Source organism: Marmota marmota, unplaced genomic scaffold (genome assembly GCF_001458135.2).
Source record: "Marmota marmota marmota unplaced genomic scaffold, marMar, whole genome shotgun sequence".
NCBI lineage: Eukaryota > Metazoa > Chordata > Mammalia > Rodentia > Sciuridae > Marmota > Marmota marmota.
Genome location: NW_026000016.1, coordinates 14737904 through 14760889, shown reverse-complemented (window position 1 = coordinate 14760889; position 22986 = coordinate 14737904). Strand labels below are relative to the sequence as shown.

Sequence of the window (22986 nt, the reverse complement as noted above, 5' to 3'; positions counted from 1 at the left end):
ATATTACCTTTAGAGGCCACAGTATAGTTATAATACTAATAATAGTGTCACAGGCAGCTCCTATAGTACTTAGTATAGATGCTGTAGTATACACGCCATATTAGTATTAAAGCCCAGCCAGGCAGTGGCACATGCCTATAATCCCAGTGAGTTAGGAAGCTGAGGCAGGAGGATTACAAGTTCAAGACCAGTTTCAGCAACTTAGTGAGTCCTCCAAGTAATTTATCAAGATCCTGTGTCAAAATAAATTTAAAGAATTTTTAAAAGGCTGGGGATGGGGTTAAATGCCCCTAGTTTCAATTCCTAGTACCAAAAAAAGTGCTAAAGTTATTATATTAGTTCTATATGCTATACTATATACATCTTATTAGTATTAAGCTATTATAGTCATTTTAGATACTAGTTTGGATATCATATTACTGTGAAATGCCAGAACTACAGGCATTTAGTTAAATTAATTTTAACTTTAGATGCTATAGTATGGATATCATAATAGTATCAAAGTCCACAGGGCAGCTATTATATTACTTTTAGAAGACATAGTATAGAGATTTTATTAAATTTAAGGCTAAAGGCCATAGGGATGATATTATATCCATTTTAAATGCTATATATTATAGATATCATATTAAAGGCCACAGAGTAGCTATTATATCAATTCAAGATGCTATAATAAGAATGTCATATTGGTATTAAAGGATACAGGGCAGCTATTATATAATTTTGGGGAGGCAATCATATGGGTACTACATTAGTGGCCACAGGGTAGATATTATATTAGTTTGAGATGCTATAGCATGGATATTAATTTTGTATAAAAGACTACAGGGCAGCTATTATATTAGTTTTAGATGCTATAGTTTGGATATATTATTAACATTAGAGGTTACAGGGAAGTTATTATATTAGTAATATTATTAAACCCTCAGGACAGTTATTATATTAGTTGTACTTACTATAGTGTAGATATTACTTCAATATTAAAGCCACAGATCAGCTATTATATTAATGTAGATGCTGTAGTATGGATATCATACTAATATGAAAGGCTACAGTAGAGCTTTATTATCCTATTCTGCAGCCATGTAAGCATATATTAATACTAAATGCCACAAGGAAGTTTTTACAGTACTGTAAGATGCTACAGTAAACATACTACATTAGTATTAAGGCCAAAGTTTAGTTGTTATATTAGTTTTAAATACTATATTATTTTCAGATAGTATTCTGGGTATTGTATAGTATTGGCAGCTATTATATCAGATTTAAATGCTACATTACGGAGAATTTATTAATATTAATGGCCATAGGGCAGCTATCTTATCAGTTTTAGATGCCAAAACAGGTAATCACATTAGTACTAATGGCTGCAGGTCAGCTATTATATTAGTATTAAGACCACAGGGGAGATATTATATCCATTTTAGATGATAGAGTATGTGTATCTTATTTGTATTCAAGGCTACAGGGCAGCTATTATATCAGTTTTAGATGCTACACTAAGCAGTTTTAGATGTTCTACTAATATGATATCATATCAGTATTAAAGGCATCAGGGCAACTATTTGTTTTAGGTGATACAGCATGTATATTATTTAGTATTAAGACCACAGTACAGACATTATATTAATTCAGATGCTACAGTATGATATTATATTAATATTAAAGGTCACAGGGCAACTATGTTATCAGTTTAAGATGATATAATATGAATATCAAATAGTATTTTATATATATTATATCATATTATTAAAGGTCACAGGGCAGCTCTTATATTAGCTTTGGATAATATAGGATGAATATTTTGTTATTTTAAAAGATCTCGGGGAAGACATTATATCAGTTTTAGATGTTCTAGCATGGATATCATAAATTAGTATTAAATGCCCAGGTCAACAATTATGTCACTTTTAGATGTTCAAGTATGCATAACATGTTAGTATTAAAGTCAACATGGCAATTGCTATATTAATTTCAATAGTATAGCATGGATATCATTAGTTTAATGGCTACAAAGCAGATATTTTACTAGCTTAATGTACTATAATATAAATTTCATGCTAATATTAAAGGCCATAGAGCACCTGTTTATCAGTTTTAGATTCTATATAATGTATATTAAATATTAAAATCCACCAGAGAGTTATTATATTGGTTTCACAGGCTGTAGAAAAGGTGTCACATTCATATTAAAGGTCACAGGACATCTATTACATTGGTTTTAGAGGTCATAATATGGATGTCATATCAGTATTAAAAGCTACAGGGGAACTGTTATACTAGTTTTAGATGCCATAGTATGGATATCACATTAGAGTTAAAGGCCACAGCCCAGCTACCAAATTCATTTTAGGTACTATAGTTTAGATATCATAGTAGTATTAAAGGCCTCTAATGGCTCTGATATGTGTTTTTGATGCTATAATATGAAAATCATATTAATAGTAAATTCCACAGAGCAGCTATTTTATCAGTTTTCCATGCCATATTATGGTAATCATATCAATAACAATGGTCACAGGATAGATTTAGAGGTCATAATATGGATGACATTTTAATAGTGAAGCCTATAAGGAAGCTATTGTATTAGTTTTACATGCTATCATATAATATAATAACAAAGTTATTATATTAATATTAAAGACAGAGGAAAGCTATAGGATGGATATAATATCAGTATTGGAAGGCCACAGGACAGTTTTTATATTAATTTCAGAGGCTAGTTTCTTACCCAAGAGCATCTGCTAACTTCAAACTCATTTCCAGCCTCCTGGGAGCCAGAAGTAGACTTCATCAGACCCTCCAGGTATGTCCTGCCTCATCTCAGACTCCAAACATAGCTTCTTCTCTGCCCAGAATGGCCACAGTCCAATCTGACCAGTCATCCATGCAGGCCAGAACAGAAAATGTCCTTTCCAGATCAGGCAAACGAGGTGTCTGGAGACTGTTGGCATCATTCAGTCTTACCTATATCCCAGTAAAAGAGGAGATGGAGGCCAACTCTGCTGGTCCACTGGAGCTACTAGGGCCCCAACTGGACAAATGGGGAAACCCAGTGCTCTTGTGGCAAGGGTTTTTATACTTGTATACTTGGCTTAAAGTTGCACATAGCATAAAAGTGCAACCAGAACTTGGCACAGGACTCTGAACATGGTGGGTATTTTGCCAGGTCCAGAGCCTCTTGGGACACTTGGAGATTAACCTGTGCAGATGGAAGTCAGTCTCCACTCCTTTCTTTGTTTCTCTCATTTGTGCTGCTGCTATTCATGTCAGCAAGAAAAAAAGAAACTCAGCTTTTCCTTCTCTATTTCTTTCTTGACTTTCCATTCCTTTCAGCCTTCTTTTTCTCCTCAGGAACCTGTGTTAAATCTGGCTAGGCTAGAATATGTGCTCATGTAACCCATAAGGCTCAGAGTCTAGAATCACTGGTACCACAGGCTTCCATGCCTGTTTATAATTTTGGAAGTTCTGAATTATCTTCTAATTTGTTTCTCCAGATTCCACACTGCTGAGAGCCATAGCCAAGTAGGAATGACATATGGCATTTGGGGTTGAAAGGTGACCCTGCTCAGGGATTAGGGTGGCTCCGGGTTTAGGGCGGATCCTGCTGGGATTAGGGCTTATCCTGCTGCCTCAGGTGCCCGTTCCTTTGGAGTTCCCGTTGAGTTCTCGAGGGGTTCTGAGAGAATTGGTGCGCAGAGCCAGTGGAGGCAGGGTGTTCACGGGAAGTGGGTAGAGTGTCGGTGAGAGTTCGGGAATAAAGAGTTGCTGTTTGAATCTACAAGGCTTTGTGGTGGCTCGGTTATTTTGTGCCCAGCCAAACTGTGGCACCACACAGAATTTATCTTCACAGACTTTATGTGTAGCCTCTTGTGGTTAACTTCTCAGCCAGAAGAAACATTTTATATGCTACTCATTTCTCCTAAGTGTTTTGGTTTTACTTGATATTGTTTCTTTGGTTGTCTTTCACTTACTTCTCCTTTCTTCTCTCTTCTACTCTCTCTCTTTCCTTATATATCTCTTTCATTGTGAATAAATGCAGCATGAAAGTGTAAAACCTGATTTTTCTTTTATTTCTTCCATGACTCTACATTCCTCATAAACCCTCTTTTTCTCCATGGTGTCCTAGATGTGCTTTCAGAGTCTGGGCTGATACACTTGCATCCTCATCAAACCTCAGCCTTCACCTCTGAAATCACTGGTACTTCAGGCTACCTTACCTATCATTTCTGATTTGGAAGATCTGAATTATCTTCTACCTTGTTCCTCCTGATTCTGCATGAAAATTTCTTTGAAGATTTGACTTGTGTCACTTGAACACATTTTAATATTCCTTTTGACATCAATTGTAGCTACTTCTGAGGTAGAAAAACAATTTTGTAGGTTATAACATCATATAAACATTTTTATTTAGCTTGATTTTGTTCTTTGGTTGCCATTCATTCATCATTTATCCACTCATGTATACTGCAGTTCCAGGAATCCAACTCAGGCATTACTTATTCCAGAGAAAGCGCCCACCACAAAGCTCCATGCACAGCCCTGGAAGGTGAGCAACTGACATTATGGAAGACTTATTTTCCCCAATACCACTAAGACTAGGTGAGACAGCCTGAGGCACACAGAATTCATTTATCCAGCCTCAAGAGAAAGCCCCAGATTTCCTGTGGTACCTGGGTGTGTTCATTTCATGTGTAACACAAAGGATACTCTGACTAGTCACCAGGGAAGCTGAGGCTGGAGAATGGGAGGATGGCATGTTGCAAATGATCCTGGGAAACCTCATGAGACCATGTTTCATAAAAAGGACTCATTATGGCATGGTGACACTCAGTAACCCTGCAAACATGGCACTGAAAGTGGCATGGAGCACTCCAACTGAAGCCTGCAGCACTCTGCCCACTGTGCCCTGGCAGCTTTGCATGGGATCCACTCTGGTTTTGGTGCATAAATTAACACAGAAACATTAGTAGATTACAGAAGAAAATGGTATTGGAACAATGGGAATCAGTACTTTTGCATAGGAAGCTCTGGGAAATGTTGTTTACTGTAGTCTGCCTGAAATTGAGACAAAATTAAAAAAACAAGATGAATTTGGTTGTTTGGAAAGTGTGAAAGCTGCCAGTGAACTCTATTCTCTTCTATCAGAAAAAGTAACTGAAGTTAATGAGGCACTTTGCAGAAAATTCAGTGCTTGTGACAAACCGTGTTATGAAGATGGTTGGTTGAGGAAGATGACACTGAGAGAAGAAGAATTTGAGAAGTATGTGAAATCTGTTGGGGAGTAAAAATGGCACTCTAAATACACTCATTCAACACAGCTGTCTTAAGTAAGTGGTGATAGGAAGACTTAAAAGACATTACTTTCAATACTGCTACTGGAGAAAGATACCCCTTAACTTTCCAGAAATTGCAGATAAACACAATATGCATTATTTTTACAATTCCTTATGATTTTTAGAGTAAGTTTTAGGCTCTGGTGAAATTATCTGTGGTAAAAACTATTTTTACAAATTATGTAATTCAAGGAGTCTTGATATAAGCCTTATGTAATATTGTAATTTGCTTACAACCATCCTGCATTGGGGTCAATAGACTTAATGATCTTCCCACTGGAAAAAACTAGGAGTGGAGGAAAGTGTTTATCATGCAGTGTCAGAAGAACAATACTGTCTTAATTGTATACTATACTGTATTTGCTGGTGTTATGTTTATACATTAAAGGAACAGCTTTGCAGCAAGAAACAAAGTATTCAACTTAAAAAAAAAAGCAAAAAGAGTGGGGCTGTGAGATGGCATGCCCCTGGTTTCCATCCTCATATCTTTTCTTTAGTTATCAATACTGTGCTGCCTTTCTTAAAGAGAGAAATCTGATTTTTTTCTTCTCTGTTTCTTCCATAACTCTCAATTCCTCTCAGTCCTTCTTTTCTCCAGTGTCCCAGCTGTGTTCCCCGAGGATGGGCCAGAACATCTGTACTCAGGTCAAACTCCAGCCTAGGCTTCTGGATTCGTGGGTATCAAAGGCTTCCATACCTACCTGTTTCTGATTTGGAAGGTTAAATTAACTTCTAAGTTGTTCCTCCTGAGCACATAAGAACTTTCTAGTTAAAGACTGGACTGTCCTCTTGATAGCATTTTGATGTTTCTTTTGCACCAACCATAGTAAACATCTCTGCTAGAAAACAATTTTTATTTTTTATTACTAGCATCCCATACATGTTTTTGTTTTGACTGATTTTGTTTCTATGGTTGCCATTTGTTCCTTCATTCATTCACTTATTTATTTCACAGTTCTGGGAATTCAACCTCAGGCATCACACACTCCAGGGAAAGCCTCCAGCACTCAGCTCCATCCCAACCCTGGGGAGTGTGCAGTTCAAGGTACAGAAGGCTTTGGGTTTCCCAACAATTCTAATCCCAGAAAATACAGGCTGAGGAACAAAAAATTTGTTTTTCTTCTTTAAACAGGAATCACAGATTTCTTTGACATCCATGTTCATTTTTAAGAAACTTCCCTGTGACTAAGGTGGCTGAGATGGGAGAATATTATCCTGGACAGCCTCATGAAACCCTGTCTCAAAATGAAACATTAAAGAGGCTGGGGCTGCAGGTACTGTGTACCTGGGTTCACTCCTTAGCTTCATAAAAAATAAAATTATTTTCTGCTATTTCTCTCTCTTTTATTTCCCTGTTCAATGCTGTATTTATTCCAGGAAGAAAGAGAAATGACTTTTTCTTCTCTGTCCATGATTTTCTGCTCCTTTCTCTCCTTTTTCTCTTCAGTTTCTCTACTGTGTTGGATGATCGTAGGCCTATGCTTCTGCACTCACATGACCCCCAACCTGAGTTTCTGGAAAAGCTGATGCACAGGCTGAAGTTGCTAGCACCACAGGCTACCACACAGACATTTCTTCTGGCACCAACTTCAGTTAAATTCTCCACTACCAAAAAATTTTGTAGGTTAATCCCATCCCATATATTTTTGCCTTATATTATTTTCTGGTTGTTATTCATACATCCACTAATTTATATTGCAGTCCTGAAAATCCATTCCTAGGCATCATAAATACGAGGGAATGGTTCTGTCACTGAGCTCCATCCGCAGTCATTGGAGTTTTGCACCTCAAGGTAGAGAAGACTCCATGTTCCCCAATAATGTAAAGCTTCCAGGGTGAAAATCAGCATGAGAGATCCTCAACTTTTCCTTCATGATATCTTCCATGACTTTCCATTCTTCTCAGATTTTCCTTTTCTCCTCAAACTCCTGGCTGTGTTCCTCCGAGCTAGTCTTCTACACCTGCATTCATGCACCCTCCCAGTTCAACCTCTGGAATTGCTGATACCACAAGCTCCTCCTCATGCATGATTCTGATTATTAACAGATTATCTTCTAATTTTGACTTTGATATTTCTTTTGATAACCAACCACAGTTAACTTCTCTGCTAGGAAAAAAAAAATATTGGGGGTTACAAGCATCCCATAAATGTTTTTGTTTTGCCTTATTATTTTTTTCTGTTATTTTTTGGTTGCCATTCATTTACTCATTTTCTGCAGTCTGGCTGGGCACAAATCGCGAGCCACTTGAAGATTCAAGCAGGAACAAACTTTATTTTTAGAACTCACGCTGCACTCTGCCCACTCGAACTCTCCAGGAACACTCCCAGAGCTCCACCGGAACTTTGGGAACTTTGGGAGCACTCAACCGGAACTCAACCTGCAAACTCCACCCAAGCGAACTCTCTAGGAACTCTGCCAGAGCCCAACCAGAACTCAACCAACCCACGAGAACTCTCTAGGATGTCTGCGAGAGCTCAAAAATAGCGGGCACCGGCTGGGGATGTGTGCTTGCCTGGTATGCGTGCGGCCCGGGTTCGATCCTCAGCACCAGGTACAAGCAGGGATGTTGTGTCCGCCTAAAGACTAAAAATAAATAAATAAATAAAAATTCTCTGGCTCTCTCTTAAAAAAAAAATAGCGGGCACCCCAGGCAGGAGGAACCGCTCCTTTTGGCAAAATGCCAGGCACCACCTTGACCTGGCTGTGGCTCTCAACACTCATTTATATTGCACCGTGGGAATCCAATCCCAGGCATGACACTTTCCAAAGATAGTCACTACCCCTGAGCCCTCTTCCAATTCCTGGGAAATTAGCATTTTAAGTTATGCAGTACTCAATGTTTCCCTACAGAGATAAGCTGATGATAGACAACCAGACACATACTGAATTTATTTAACTTAAAGATGAAACCCAGATTTCTTTGATACCTACATTAGTAATTAAAGAAATGGCCCAGTGACTAGAGAGGCTGATGCTGGAGAATATGGAGATGGCATGTTCAAAGTGATCCTGGGAAGCAATGCCAGAACCCATCTCAAAATTAAACAAAAGAGACAAGGACTGTGAAGTATCATGCATCTATGTTTAATCATCAGATACAAAATAAATCATTTCATTCTCTTTTTTCTTATTTCTTTCCTTTGTGCTGCTTTTATTTTCTGGAGAAACTCAACTTTTCTCTGTTCCTTCTATGACCTTCCATTCCTCTCCTCATGGTCCTGACTTTGTTCACTCAGGGCTGCCTGGTATACCTATACTTGTGTGAACCTACAGCCTCTTCTTCTGGAATCATTGTAACATAGGCTACCACAACTATCCATTTTTACTTTTGGAATATCAGAATCATGCACAAAATTTATCTTCAAAGATTTAACTTGTGTCCACTTGAGCACCTTGTGATATTTCTTCTGACATCAAAATGTTAAAATCTCCATTAGAAAAAAAAAGTTCATATGTTGCTACCATACCATAAATATTTTTTTTTGGCCTGACTTTATTTTTGGTTGCCTTCATTCACTCACACATTTACATTACATTTCTCAGAATCATGTCCCAGGCAACACACATGCCAGGTAATGTTCTAACACTGAGCTCCATTCCTAGCCCTGGTGGTGAGCCAAGGAAAGACATCATGAGGCACACAGAATTTATCTTGGTTAAAGAGGGAGCCCAGATTCCTTTGCTACCCATGTGCAATATAAAATAAACTCTGCTCAGTGACAGGAATGTTAAGGATGGAGAATGGGAGCATGCTATGTGCATTGTGATTTGGGGCAACCTTGTGAACATTTCATGGAAATATTCCAGGCAAAAGGCAACACAAAAAGATAAGCTCTACTTTTCCTTCTCTGTTTCTTCCATGAATTTTCAATCCTCTGTCTATTTTTATCTATATAGTCCCTGTTGTGTCCCCCAAGCTAGCCTCCTACACATATACTCCGGAGGTCCTCAGCAACAGCTCCTGCAACCACTGGAACAACATGCTATTATACAATTTAATTTCTAATTGCAGAAGGTCTGATTTTCTTCTAATTTGTTTATCTTGACCATAAATGATATTTCTTTTCAAAATTTGATTTCTGTCATCTTAATTGCCTTTTGATATTTATTCTGACACCATTATTTTTAAAAAAAAATTTAATTTGTATATGATAGCAGAATTCATTACAATTCTTATTACACATATAGAGCACAATTTTTCATGCCTCTGGTTGTATACAAAGTATATTCACACCAATTCGTGTCTTCATACATGTACTTTGGATAATAATGGGGCACTAACCATTTTGAAACACTTTACTGTAAAATTTTTTACAGGTTAATATTTTCTCAAATCAATTGGTGCTTTATTCCTTCTCCCATCCATTCACTTTCCATATTTCTCTATCCTGATGCCTTTCTTCATGCAATAAAATTCAAACCTTAACTCTTAACACTAACCTTAAATCTCTACCCCATACCATAAATCCTAATTTAACACTATCCCTAACTATATTGCTAATCCTAACCCCAAAGCCAACCATTAACCTTAATCCTCTAACTCTAACCCCTAAGCCTAACCCTAAACCTTAAATTTAATCCTCACCATAAGCCTCTAACCATTTCCCTAAACCAGCCCCAACCCTTTTCCCAACTGCAAACCCCTAATCCAACCCATAACCCCAATCTTAATATCAACTCTAACACTACCTACCTGAAGATGGCAGCAACTCCCACTTGAACTTGATGAAGCAGCAAGTGCCCAGGTGGCTTACAACTTCTGTCTAACATGGACACAAATGAGATGTTCCATGACCCTCTTCTTTGAGTCATTTGCTATAGTGGCTCACAGCAGCCAGAAAATTATTTAGTACTACCAATTCACCATAAAGCATATCTTTCAAACATATTTTAAATAATATATTTTAACAGGCATATGACCACACACACAGGGAAGGTAAGTGGTAAAGGGCCTGTAGCTTTTATGCCCTCCCCAGGCAGCATCCTGCCAGTACCTTCAGCAACAGAGAATCATAAACCTCTATCCTTTTCTTTTTATGGATGCTTCATTAAGTACATATGATTCATTAAATCATTGATCATTTGTTACCAATTTAGCCTTCAATTCCTCTGTTCTCCTTAAATGTGTGGGAAGGCTCAAGTTCAAACCCTGTAATGACAGTTTTTTTTCCACTGAACACAGTCATCCTGTGTTGCCCAGGAGCCCTAGACCATCAATCACCTCACTGGCATCAGAGAGCACATTGCTTCATAGATTGAAGAATGAGGAGCTAAGAGACAGGAAAATGAAGCAGAGAACAAATGTGTATTTCTTAGCACAACATAGCTTCAAATTGACAAAGAACTTGAATACATACTTTTTACCAGTAAACATGAAAAGATGATTAACAGGATATTGTATTAGTGTCATTATAGACATGCAAGTTAAACTACAGTGAAATTTCCTCACTCCTACTAATAAAGCCATAATCAAAATATTTAAAAATAATAAGTGTTGGAAAGGATGAAGAGAAATCAGCACTCTTTATATACCTTTAACAATACATAATGTGAAGCTTGTGTGTGGAGTAGTTTGCTATTTCCTCAAAAAGTAAAAATAGAATTATCATAGAACTCAACAACTCCATTTCTATGTATTTAACCCCAAAGAACTGAAAGGAGGTATTAAAAGAAAAGTACATGTGTACACTCTCCATCTGTTAAAGTCATGAAAATGAGAGACAGGCTCAAAAGGAGTTTTAGGAAAAGAATCCTAGATATGAGTTAAAAAAAATGAGTTTTTTTCCCCCAGTTGGGCAGGTAGTGAAAGTGAGGATTGATTACCATGGAGAAGCTTGCTGATGTCCTGATTTGCAGGTTATGTGGTGGTCACCTGGGATCATCCCTACATTGAGTAAAATACACTGCAGTGTTTTATATGGAGATGCAAATTTGACATAGCAATGACCAGTGGAGAATGTGAGTGAAAGGATGCAGAGCATTTTGCATCACCAATTCAGGGTCCCTGTAAGCTTAGCACTATCAGAAAGTCAACTGCTTTTTAAATACCACCATGTCAATACTATGCGAGAAAAACAGACATCAGACTTTATTAGGGAAGCTGATCCTTATGAATCCAGCTCAGCCAAATCTCAGAAATATGATTGCAAGGAAAACTTTCATTAGAAGCAACTGTGTGTGTGCGTGCGTGTGTGTGCGTGTGTGTGTGTGTGTGTTACATTAGTACTAGAGGCTAAATTTTGGATGTTATATTAGTGATATAAAACCAATGTGTTCATAGTAGATTAGCATTAAAGACCACAGTCTGGATATCACTGTGAAGCAGTAAGGGTTCATGTTAAGTAAATATATTACTAGTAGAGGCCATCTATGTACACTGTAAGCATACTTGGGGAAACAATGTGAATATCACATTAGTATTAAAGGGTACAATGTGTATACTGTATTAATATCAATGACAAAAGGTCATGTATGCTTATAATCCCAGCAGCTCATAAGGCTGAGGCAGGAGGAGGGCAAGTTCAAGGCCAGCCTCAGCAACTAAGTGAGGCCCTAAGCAACTTAGAGGCACCCTGTCTCAAAATAAAAAATAAAAAGGGCTGGCATGTAGCTTAATGATTAAGTGCCCCTGGATTCAATACCTAGTACAAAAAAAAAGAGCAAAAGATCAACTATTATATTAGACTAGATGTCTCTGTGAGGACATTGTATGTGTCATGAGTGGCAGAGGATTCAGTGAAGATATTATCTGCATCACAGGCCTCAGTGAGGATATTATATAGGTCAGAAGTTTCAGTTTAGATATTATATTAGTGGTAGAGTCCTGAATAAAATATTATATTAGTGTAGCAGGTCTCAGTGAAGATACTATACTAGTATCACAGGTCTCAGTGATAACACTATATGTGCTAGAGATTTCAGTAAGGATATTATATGTTTTAGAGGCTTCAGTGTGAATATTATGTGTGTCAAAAACTTAACTGGGAACAATATCTGAGTATCTGAAGCCACCATGAGAATTTTATATTTGTCAGAGGCCTCAGTGAGGTTATTATTGAGTATCAGAGGCCTTACTGTAGAATATGGTAACTATTAAAGGTTAATTGAGGATATTTGTAAGAGTACTCATTGAGAATGAGTGTCAAAGGTCTGAGTGAGTATATTATATATGTCATAAGCTGCAGTGAGAATATATATATACATATATATATTATGTATAAATTATGTATTTATATAATGTAGGAAAATATATATTTATGCAAATATATTTTATATATATATATATATATATATATATATATATATATANATATATATATATATATATATATATATATATATATGATCTTTTCAGAGCCTCAGTGAGTATATTGTATCGGGTAGAGACTACAATGAAGATACTATATTAATGTCACAGGACTCAATGTGGATATTATATGTGATATAGAACTGAGAGAGGATGTTCTATGTGTTAGAGAACTCAGGGACATTATATGTGTCAGAAACCTCAGTGAGAATATTATATTCTTTAGAGGTTTTAATGTGGATAGTGTATTAAACAGAGACCTCAGTGAGATCATTATATGGGTTAGAGGCCTCATGTGGCCATGATATTTGTTATAGACCTCAGTGAAGATATCATATGAGTGCCACAGGCATCAGAGAAGATATTATATAGGTAAGGGCCTTAAGGTGCATATTATATGTCAGAGCACCGAGTGAGGGTATTATAGATGAAAGAGGCCTCATTACATGAGTGTCAGAGGAATCAGTGAAAATATTATATGAGTGTTACAGACCTCAATGAGTATATTCTGTAAAATGCCTCAGTGAGGCATTACATCTTTTACATATATGGAGCTTCACTGAGGACATTATATGAATAGCAGAGAACTCAATAAGAATATTGAATAAGAATATAAATGTGAAAGCCCTGACTAAGAATATTATGTATATCAGAAGTTTCAGTCCTCACTGAAGCCCTTATTATGTTTGTTAGAGACTTCAGTAAGGATAGTAAATGTATTAGAGTCTACATGAGGATATTATGTGTCAGAATCCAGAGCAAGGCTATTACCTGAGTGTGAGTAGTATATGTATTAGAGCCCTCAATCACATTGTTATATGACTATGACCATCCTTAGTGAGAAAAATATCTGACTGCAAGAGGCCTTGTTGAAGACATTGCATGTGTTTGAGATCTCAGTATGTTCAATCTATGGATCAAAGGTCTCAGGAAAGAAATCCTATGTGTCAGAGGTCTCACAGAGGATAAAACAGGAATGCCAGACTACTCAGCAAGAACATTAATTGTGTTCAAGTCCTCAGGGAAGAAGGTATACCAATGTCACATACTTCAGTGAGGGTATTCTGTGTTGAAGGCCTTGGCATTTGTACTGCTTGGGTGAAAGTCCCCAGTGGAGCTACTGTGTCAGCAACCTCAAGGAGACTCTTAAAAGTATCAGAGGACCTCAAGGATTTAGAGTTCTCAGGGAGTATATTATATATGTCAGAGTCTTCAGAAAGATATTACATGAGCCAAAAATCTCATTGAGGCTATTAACTGAGTCAGAGGACTCAACACTGGTACTTCATTGTTGTCAGAGGCCTCAGAAGAGGATAGATTGTTTTTAGAGGGGTAGGAGAAAATACGTTTTCCTGAGGCCACTGGGATGATACCATGAGTCAGAGGCTTCAGTGTGGGTAGAATGCATGAGAATCTGAGTGAAGATTTTATCTTGATTTCAGAAACCTCAGGGGGATTATGATGAAGTATCTCAGAACTCAGTGAATAAAATCTGTTAGTGTCAGCAGCCACATGAGGAAATTTTGTGCATCGAAATCCTCTATATTATATGGGTTTCATAACTCTCAGAGAAAATATCACATGATTCTAAATGCTGTGAGTGAGGATATTTTAGAGCATCTTTAGGAAGTTGCTTATAGGTGTCTGTATACTCAGTGAAATCAAATATGAATATCAGAGGCCACAGTGTGTATAGGATGCAAACTTCAGAGGAGGACCCACGGTAGATATCCTATCAGGGATAAGACTACTAGGAGGGTTCTATTTGAGTAGTCACCATTAGAACGAGGATATTACATGGGTCATAGTCATCAGTATACCAATGGTAAGAGTAAGAGGCCTTTGCAAACACAATATATGCCTTAGATATGTTAAAAGTGTGAAAAGTTAATGCCAGAGTGAGGCTATTAGTTGAGTTTCAGAGGCCTCAGCAAGAATCACATAAGTGACCCAGAAATCAATAATGAAATATTATCCAGCTACAGGCCTCATTGAGGATGTATCAGGGGCTTCATTGAGATTAATCAATGATTGCCACAGGACTCAGCTAGGGTATTGTCTCTGAGGCCTTAGTGAGTTGAATACATATGTCCAAGGACTCAGTGTATATAATATGTTTCAGATCCCTCAATCACACTATTATATGACTATGAACATCCTCAGTGAGGAAAATATCTGACTGCAAGAGGCCTAGCTGGAGGCATTGAATGTGTCTGGGATCTTAGAATGTTTAATCTATGCCTCAAAGGTCTCAGGGAGGAAATCCTGTGTAAAAAGACTTACATAGAATGTGATAGGAGTGCCAGGCTACTCATTGAGAACATTATGTGTGTTAGAATCTTCAGGGGAGAGGCTATACCAGTGTCACACCCCTCAGTGGGGATATAATGGTGTCAAAGGCCTGAGCATTTGTACTGCTTGGGTGAAAGTCCTGCATGGAGCTATTGTCTGTGTCAGAGACCTCAAGGAGACACTTAAAATGTCAGAGGAGTCTGTGTTGACAGAAAGATATGGTCTGAGCCCTCCATGATTTTTAAATATGACTAGACAATCAGGATCTCTGCCAGTGAGGCTCTTAGGTGTGCCTGAGCTCTCATTGAGATATTCACTGAGGGACAGACAGAGGCTTGAGGGAGAATATTATTTGCATCCAACAAGCCTCTGTGAATATGTGATATAAGTGTCAGAGGCAACTGGGAGGAGAGGATACGAGTGTCAGAGCCCTGAGTTTATTGTATACATGACAGTCCTCAGGAGATAGAAGAATTTTTGGACTCAGTGAAATGATCAAGGAATTTCAGAGACCTCAGTAAGTACACAATGTTGAGTGTCAGAGGAGACTCACTGAGGATATTTCTTGAGTGTCAGGGACCTCCATGAGAATGTTTCCATGAGTGCTGCAGGCCTGAGTGAGGATATGTATGTGCTATAACAGGAAAAGACCTGTGTTAGCCTATTATATGTGACAGTGCCTTCGAGGCTATCACCTGAGTGTCTGAATCCTCATTGAGAATAATACATTTTCAGAAGATATATTGAAGATGTTTGGTCAAAGTCAGAGGCCTTAATAAGGATGTGATAGGTTCAAAGTCTTCACTTTTGTGAAGATTTTGTGAAGATTATTTTGTTATTACTATACGTCTCAACCAGGGTATTTTCTCTTAGAGGCCTCAGAGAGTTGAGTATATGTGTTAGACACTAGGGGTGGAGAATGTAGGTATCATAGTCTCACTCACTCTGTTATGTGACTATGAAGGTCCTCAGTGCAGAAAATTTCTGACTAGGAGAGAATAGTTTCCTGTGAGTATATTTTAGGGTTGAGATTTCTAGTGAGGAAGTTTTTTATTTTTCTTATTATTTTAGTTATACATGGACACAATATCTTTATTTTGTTTATTTATTTTTATGTGGTGCTGAGGATCAAACCTAGGGTCTCACATGTGTGAGGTGAGTGCTCTACTGCTGAGCCACAACCTCAGCCCTCTAGTGAGGAACTTCTATGTGTCAGATGTTTCATTGAGAATAATGGTGGGAGTGCCAAGGTACCCAATGAGGACACTGTATGTGATGGAGTTTTCAGGGTTGAAAGAACATCAGTGTGAAAGGCCTCAGTGAGATAATGAAGTGAGTATCAGAGGCCTTAATGACTATATATATATATTACATGGAAGAGGCTTTACTGAGAAGATGATCTTTCTCAGATCGGTCAGTGAGGAAAATATGGGCTCAAATGACTCAGTCCCTACTCTACATAGTTTGGAGCCCTCTGTGGGGATTTCATATGTTTCAAAGACCTCAATGAGACACATGAATATATCAGAGGATTCATTGTACATACTATATATAACCTTTGGAGGTCTCAGTTATATTTTGAATATCTATCAGAGCATTAATCTGTGCAGACATCAGGTGCCCCAAAGAACTTGGTAAGATAGTGCTTAAGTGTTAGAGGTCTCAGGAGGTCATTATCTGAGCTTTAGAAGCTTAAGGGTGGATATTATATTCATTTCATTGTCCTACATGAGGATGATATCCATTGCAGAGTCCTCAGGCACTATGTTACCAGTGTGAGTGGACTCAGTGCCATATGATGTGAATGTCAGAGGCCTCAGGGAGGAATCATTGGAGTTTCAGAAGAGGATACATTGAGGATATGATTATCAGATACCTGCTTCAGGCTATTATAAATGTGTCCAAGGCCCAAATCAGTATATTTTATGTATCAGAAGCTTCAGTGATGACATTGAATCTGACATAGGCCTCTGTGAGCATATTGTAGGTGGCCAAGGCTTCACATGGATATTAAGTGTCAGAGTCTAGAGCCAGAGTGTTACCAGACTGTCTGAGGCCTCAGTAACAATGTGAATATGACCAAAGTCACAGTGTAGATATACTATTGAGGGCAGAGGCCTCTGTGAAGATGCGATATGTATCCAAGGCTTCAGTGAGAATGTAATGTGTTTGTCACAGGCCTCACATTTGATATTATACTTCACAGAGACTGCAGTAAATTTACTATACCTGTCAGAGGCCTCAGATTTCTCCTCTGGAAAGAGGCCTCCATAAGCATATAATGGCTGTGTCAGAGGCCTCTCAAAAAGATCCTAAGTGGAAGAGATCTCTGTTAGCCAATTACATGTGTCAGATGTCTCCAATACATCATAATATTAGAGGCCTCAGTAAGCCTCTTATAGGTTCTATAGGTCACAATGTAGATACATTATGTGTCAAAGCCCTCAGGGAGTTAGAGGCCTAAAGGAGTATATTATACCTGCCAGAGGTTTCAGGTAGGATATTATATGCTCCTGACTCTTCAGTGAGGCAATTAACTGAGTCAGTGGACTCAGCATTGATACTTCATTGCTATCAGAGGCCTCCATGAGGATACTATTACAGTCACAGGCCTCATTGAGAATACTAAATGGGTCAGAAGCTTAGTGACAATGGAGGATGGGTCAGAGGCCTGAGGATATCACATGCATCTGAGTCTTCAGAGAGAATATTTTGTGTGTCAGAGACCTCAGCAAGTATATGGGCTACAGGCCTCACTGTTTATATTACATGAGCATCAGAAGCCTGAGGGAGGACATTCAAAATGTGTCAGAGGCCTAACTGAGGATAGTTTGCTTTTTGAAGGGCTAAAGGAAGATACTGTTTGTCAGAGGCCCCAGAGCAGATACCAGGTATCAGAGGCTTCAGTGTAGGTAGAAGGTGTGAGAACCTTGAATGAAGATTTCATTGATTTCAGAAGCAATGTTATTATCATAGGACTCAGTGAATATACTAGGTTAGTGTCAAAGGAAAAGAGAGGACATTCTACGTATCAGAATCCTCTAGGAGTTTATTATATGGATTTCAAAGACCTCAGGGAAGATATCACATGATTCTTGGAGCTGTGAGTGGGACATTTTAAGTTTCAGAGTCCTCAGGAAGTTGATTGGGGTGTCAGTAGCTTCAGTGTGATTGTATATGAATGTCAGATGCCTCAGTGAGTATGGGATGTGAATGGCAGAGGAGGCATGGAGGATATCCTATCAGGGTCAGAGACACCCAGGAGAATTCTAAATAAATAGCATGGCCCAAATGAGGATATTGCAGGGGTCAGAGTCCAGTGTACATACAGTAAGAGTAGGAGTATCTGTAAGCCTATTATATACCTTAAAATCTTCATGTGGATATTTACTGTCAGAGTCCAGAGCGAGGCTATGAACTGAGGCCTCAGTGAGAATCATACATATGATCCAGGACTCTGTGAAAACATTATGTCCAAGTCAGAGGCCTCGGTGAGGATGTGCAGTGGGTCAGAGTCTTCATTGAGCTTACTCCATGATTGCCGCAGGACACGGTTAGGACATGTTCTGTGTTCAGGGCCTCAGTAAGTTCAGAATGTGCATCTGAGGACTCAGTGTGGATAATATATGTGAGAGACACCCAAGTAATACTATTACTATAAACATCCTTAGTGAGGAAAATATTTGATTGCAATAGACCTTGTTGAAGGCATTGTACATGTTTGACATCTCAGTATGTACAATCTATGGCTCAAATGTTTCATGAAGGAAATCCTATATGTCTGAGGCCTCACAGAAAATATTATGGAAGTACCAGGCTACTCAGTAAGAACATTGCATGTGTTAGAGTCCTCAATGAAGAGAGTATACCACTGTCACATCCCTCAGTAGGATATTACAGTGTGGAATGCCTCAGCATTTGTACAGCTTGGGTAAGAGTCCTCTGTGGAGTTATTGTCTGTGTCAGAGACTTCAAGGGGATACTTAAAAGTGTCAGAGGGATCCGTGTTGATAGGAAGGTACTGTCAGAGTCTTCAGTGATTTTTTTAATATTTTAGACAATAGGGATCTTTGCCAGTGAGGCTCTTAGGTGTACCTGAGCTCTTGCTGATATATTCACTGAGGGCCAAGAGGATTGAGGGAGGATATTTTTTGAGTCCCACAAGCCTCTATGAATAAGTTGTGCAACTGTCAGAGGAACCAGGGAGGAAAGGATATGAGTGATAGAGATCAGAGTGAGGATATTGTACACTTAAGAATCCTCAATAAACAGAATAGGAGTGTTTATGGACTCAGTGAGATGATCAAGGAATGTCAGAGGATTCAGTGAGTATCTGATGTGTCAGAGGAGGACTCACTAAGAATATTACCTGAGTGTCAGAGACCTCCATGAGAATGTTTCGTAAGTACCATAGACCTGAGTCTTGATATATATGTACTGTAATAAGAAGAGGACTCTGTTAGCATATTATGTGTGAAAGTTCTTTGAGGATCAGAAATGTGAGTGAGAATAATACATTTGTCAGGGGACATACTGAAAATATTCTGTCAAGGTCAGAGGCCCCAGTGAGGATGTGATATGGGTCAGACTTCATTGAGTTTATTTTGTTATCACCTCAGGCCTCAATTAGGGTTGTTGAATATTTGTGTCAGAGGCCTCAGGGTAGATAGTACAAGTGTCAGAATCCTCACTAACTATTTTATATGACTGTGAAAGTTCTTAGTGAAGAAAACTTCTGAATATGAGAGGCCTTGCTGAGGATATTGTCCTCAGTGAGTATATTTTAGGGCTCAGAGTTCTCAGTGAGGAAATTCTATGTGTCAGAGGCCTCCTTGAGAATAATGATGGCAGGCTAGGGTACCCAGTGAGGACATTGTATGTGATGAAGTTTTCAGGGTACAGAGAATATATCAGTGTGAAAGGCCTCAGTGAGATTATGAAATGAGCACCACAGGCCTTCGTTATGATCTAATATGTGTAGGAGGCCTCACTGAGAATATAATCTCTCTCAGACTGGTCGGTGAGGAAAATATGGGCTCAAATGACTCATTCTATACTGTACATAGGTTAGAATCCTCAGTGGGGTTTTATATGTGTCAGAGACCTCAATGATACACATATGTCTCAGAGGACTCATTGTACCTCACGTTACCTTCAGAGACTTCAGTGATTTTTGGATGACTCTCAGAGGGTTTAAATCTGTGTGGACTTCCGTGCCCCAGAGCACTCAGTGTGATATTCCTTGAATGTCAGAAGCCTTGATTAGGATATTTCTAAATGACAGAAGCCTCAGGGTGGGTATTATATTGATCCCATTATCCTGTATGAGGATGAAATCCACTTCAGAGTCCTCAGTAAGAATGTCATTAGTGTTTGGGACTCAAATGAGATAGGGTGTGAATGTCAGAGGCCTCAGGGAGGATTCATGTTAAGTGTTAGAGGAAGACTCACTGAGGATGTGATATGAGTGTCAGAAACCTTTCTGAGGCAATTATAAAAGTATCCAAGGCCTCAGTGTGGTTATTTTATGTGTCAGAGACTTCATGAGGATATTAAGTGTCAGAGTCCAGTGCCAGGGTATTACCAGAGTATCTGAGGCTTCACCAACAATTATGAATGGGACCAAGGTCACAGTACAGATATCCTGTTAATGGCAGAGGCCTCGATGATGATATGTGTCAGATTCTTCAGTGACAGTATAATGTGTTTGTCACAGGCTTCACTTTTGACATTATATTTTGTAGAGTCTGCAGTAAACTTACCATACTTGTCAGAGGCCTCAGTTTTCTCCTATAGAAAGGGGCCTCTGTGAGTACATGATGGCAGTGCCTGAGGCCTCAAGAAGACATTCTATGTGGAAGAGACCTCTGTTATCCAATTATACATGTCAGATGTCTTCAATACTTTATTGTTAGTATTAGAGACCTCAGTAGGCCTCTTATAGATACTGTAGGTGTCAATGTAGATATTATATATTTCAAAGACCTCAGGAAGTTAGAAGCCTCTGGGAATATATTATACCTGTCAGATGGTTCAGGGAGGATGTTACATGCACCAGCCATCTCAGCAAGGCTATTCAATGAGTCAGATGTCTCAGTACCAGTACTTCATTATTGTCAGCAGCCTCGGTGAGGATACTATTAGGGTCACATGCCTCAGTGAGAATACTAAATGCATTTGAATCCTCAGTGACAATGGGACTTGTGTCAGAGGACTTAGGATATCATGTTTTAGAGGCTTCTCTGAGAATATTATGGTTGTCAAAAGAGTCATTCGGTAATATTTTATATGTCAGAGCCTTCAGTGAAGACAGTACCTTTTTAAAAAGTTTCATGTGTTTAGTGAGGGCCCTGAATAAAAATATTATTGTGTTTCAGAGGCCTCAATATGTTTTTTCCTTATTTGTCACAGGCCCTCATATGGATATTTTATTACACAGGCCTCAGTGATGATATTGAGCATGTTAGAAACCTCTGTGAGGACATTATTGTCAGAGCTCTCATTGATTATATGTGTAGAGGCCTCATTGATAATATTATATGTGTCAAAGAACTTAGTTTTTTATGTGAGTTTTAGAGATCTCATTTTTTATAAAGAGAGAGTGAGAGAGAGAGAATTTTAATATTTATTTTTTAGTTTTCGGCGGACACAACATCTTTGTTCACATGTGGTTCTGAGGATCGAACCCAGGCCGCATGTATGCCAGGCGAGCACGCTACCTCTTGAGCCACATCCCCAGCCCTAGAGATCTCATTGAGAATATTTTTATGTGACATAGGCTTCCACAAGAATTTTATAGGTGTGTCAAATGCCTCAGTGAAGATATTATATTTGTCCTAGTTCTCTTTGAGGATATCGTATGAGTGTGCAGGACTTGAGTGTAGACATGTTATTTTTTAGGGGTCTCAATGTGTATGTGATATCAGCCAGTGGTATCATTAATGATATTTATTGATGTCATACTCACATTATTTCAGTGCATAATATACATGTTAGAGTCTTCATGAGGATATTATATTGTATTTAAAGCCTCAGTGAAATGTTTTATAAGTTTAAAAGGCCTAATTGAGGGTATTATACTATTCTTTGAGGCCACAGTGAGGATATTATTTTAGTATTTAAGGCCTCAGTGAAGATGAGTTTCAAAGGCTTGTATGTGGACCTTATATTATAGTTTGTAAGGCCACTGTATGGATATTTATATGTGTGTTCAAGGTCACTCTATGAAGAGTATATTAGCATCATGGGCCTCATATGGATGTATTAACATTAAAAGCTACTCTAGATATTGCATTCAAATTAGAGTATACATAAAAATAACAGTTTTGTAGAACACTGTATGGACATTATTCTAGAGGACACACCTTTGTTGTCCATGGAATCAGTGGTCATTGTGTATTTCATTTCTGATAGGAAGACTTCTCTCTGTGTGGTCTCTGAGGTCTTCATCTGCACTGAAAGCATAGACAGAAAACTTTCACTCACCATTGCAGGGCAGACATTGTTCCTTTGGTTGTCTGTCCTCCAATGAGTTGCTGCCTCCACCCTGGACACTGTGGTTGGGTTAGGCAGCAGGATGCAGCACAGGATGCTGCAGTTCAGGAGTTTATGTGTGACACTCCTAGCATTTCTGAAAAATGAATAAAAGTCAATACTGTAGTTAGATTATATTGAATGCCATGATTTTGTAAGTTCAAACAGAAATGAACCCCATAACCCATAATTTTTCAAAAAATGGTGATAAAACATATTTTTGGAAACTATGCTGAAATGAAATAAATGTAGACAGAAACTGAGGCCTTGGGTACAATCCCCAGCACCACAAACACAAAAATTATATTTTCTACTCAGTGAAAAAGGTCATTTAGAGAACAAAAACATAAGTCACAAATGGGTGTAACTTACTTACAAAACACAATTTTTGAAAAAAAAATTTATTTACAACATATATCCAGGTGCGGTGGCACATGACTGTAATCCCAACACCTTGGGAGGCTGAGACAGGAGAATCATGAGTTCAAAGCCAGCCTCAGCAATGGGCAAAGTACTA

At 38.4% G+C, this 22986-nt stretch overlaps 1 pseudogene; it reads right to left on the bottom strand.

Moving 5' to 3' along the window:
• Positions 1–22566, bottom strand: part of LOC107140261 — a 74403-nt pseudogene extending 51837 nt beyond the window's left edge.
• Positions 22567–22986: the final 420 nt, after the last annotated feature.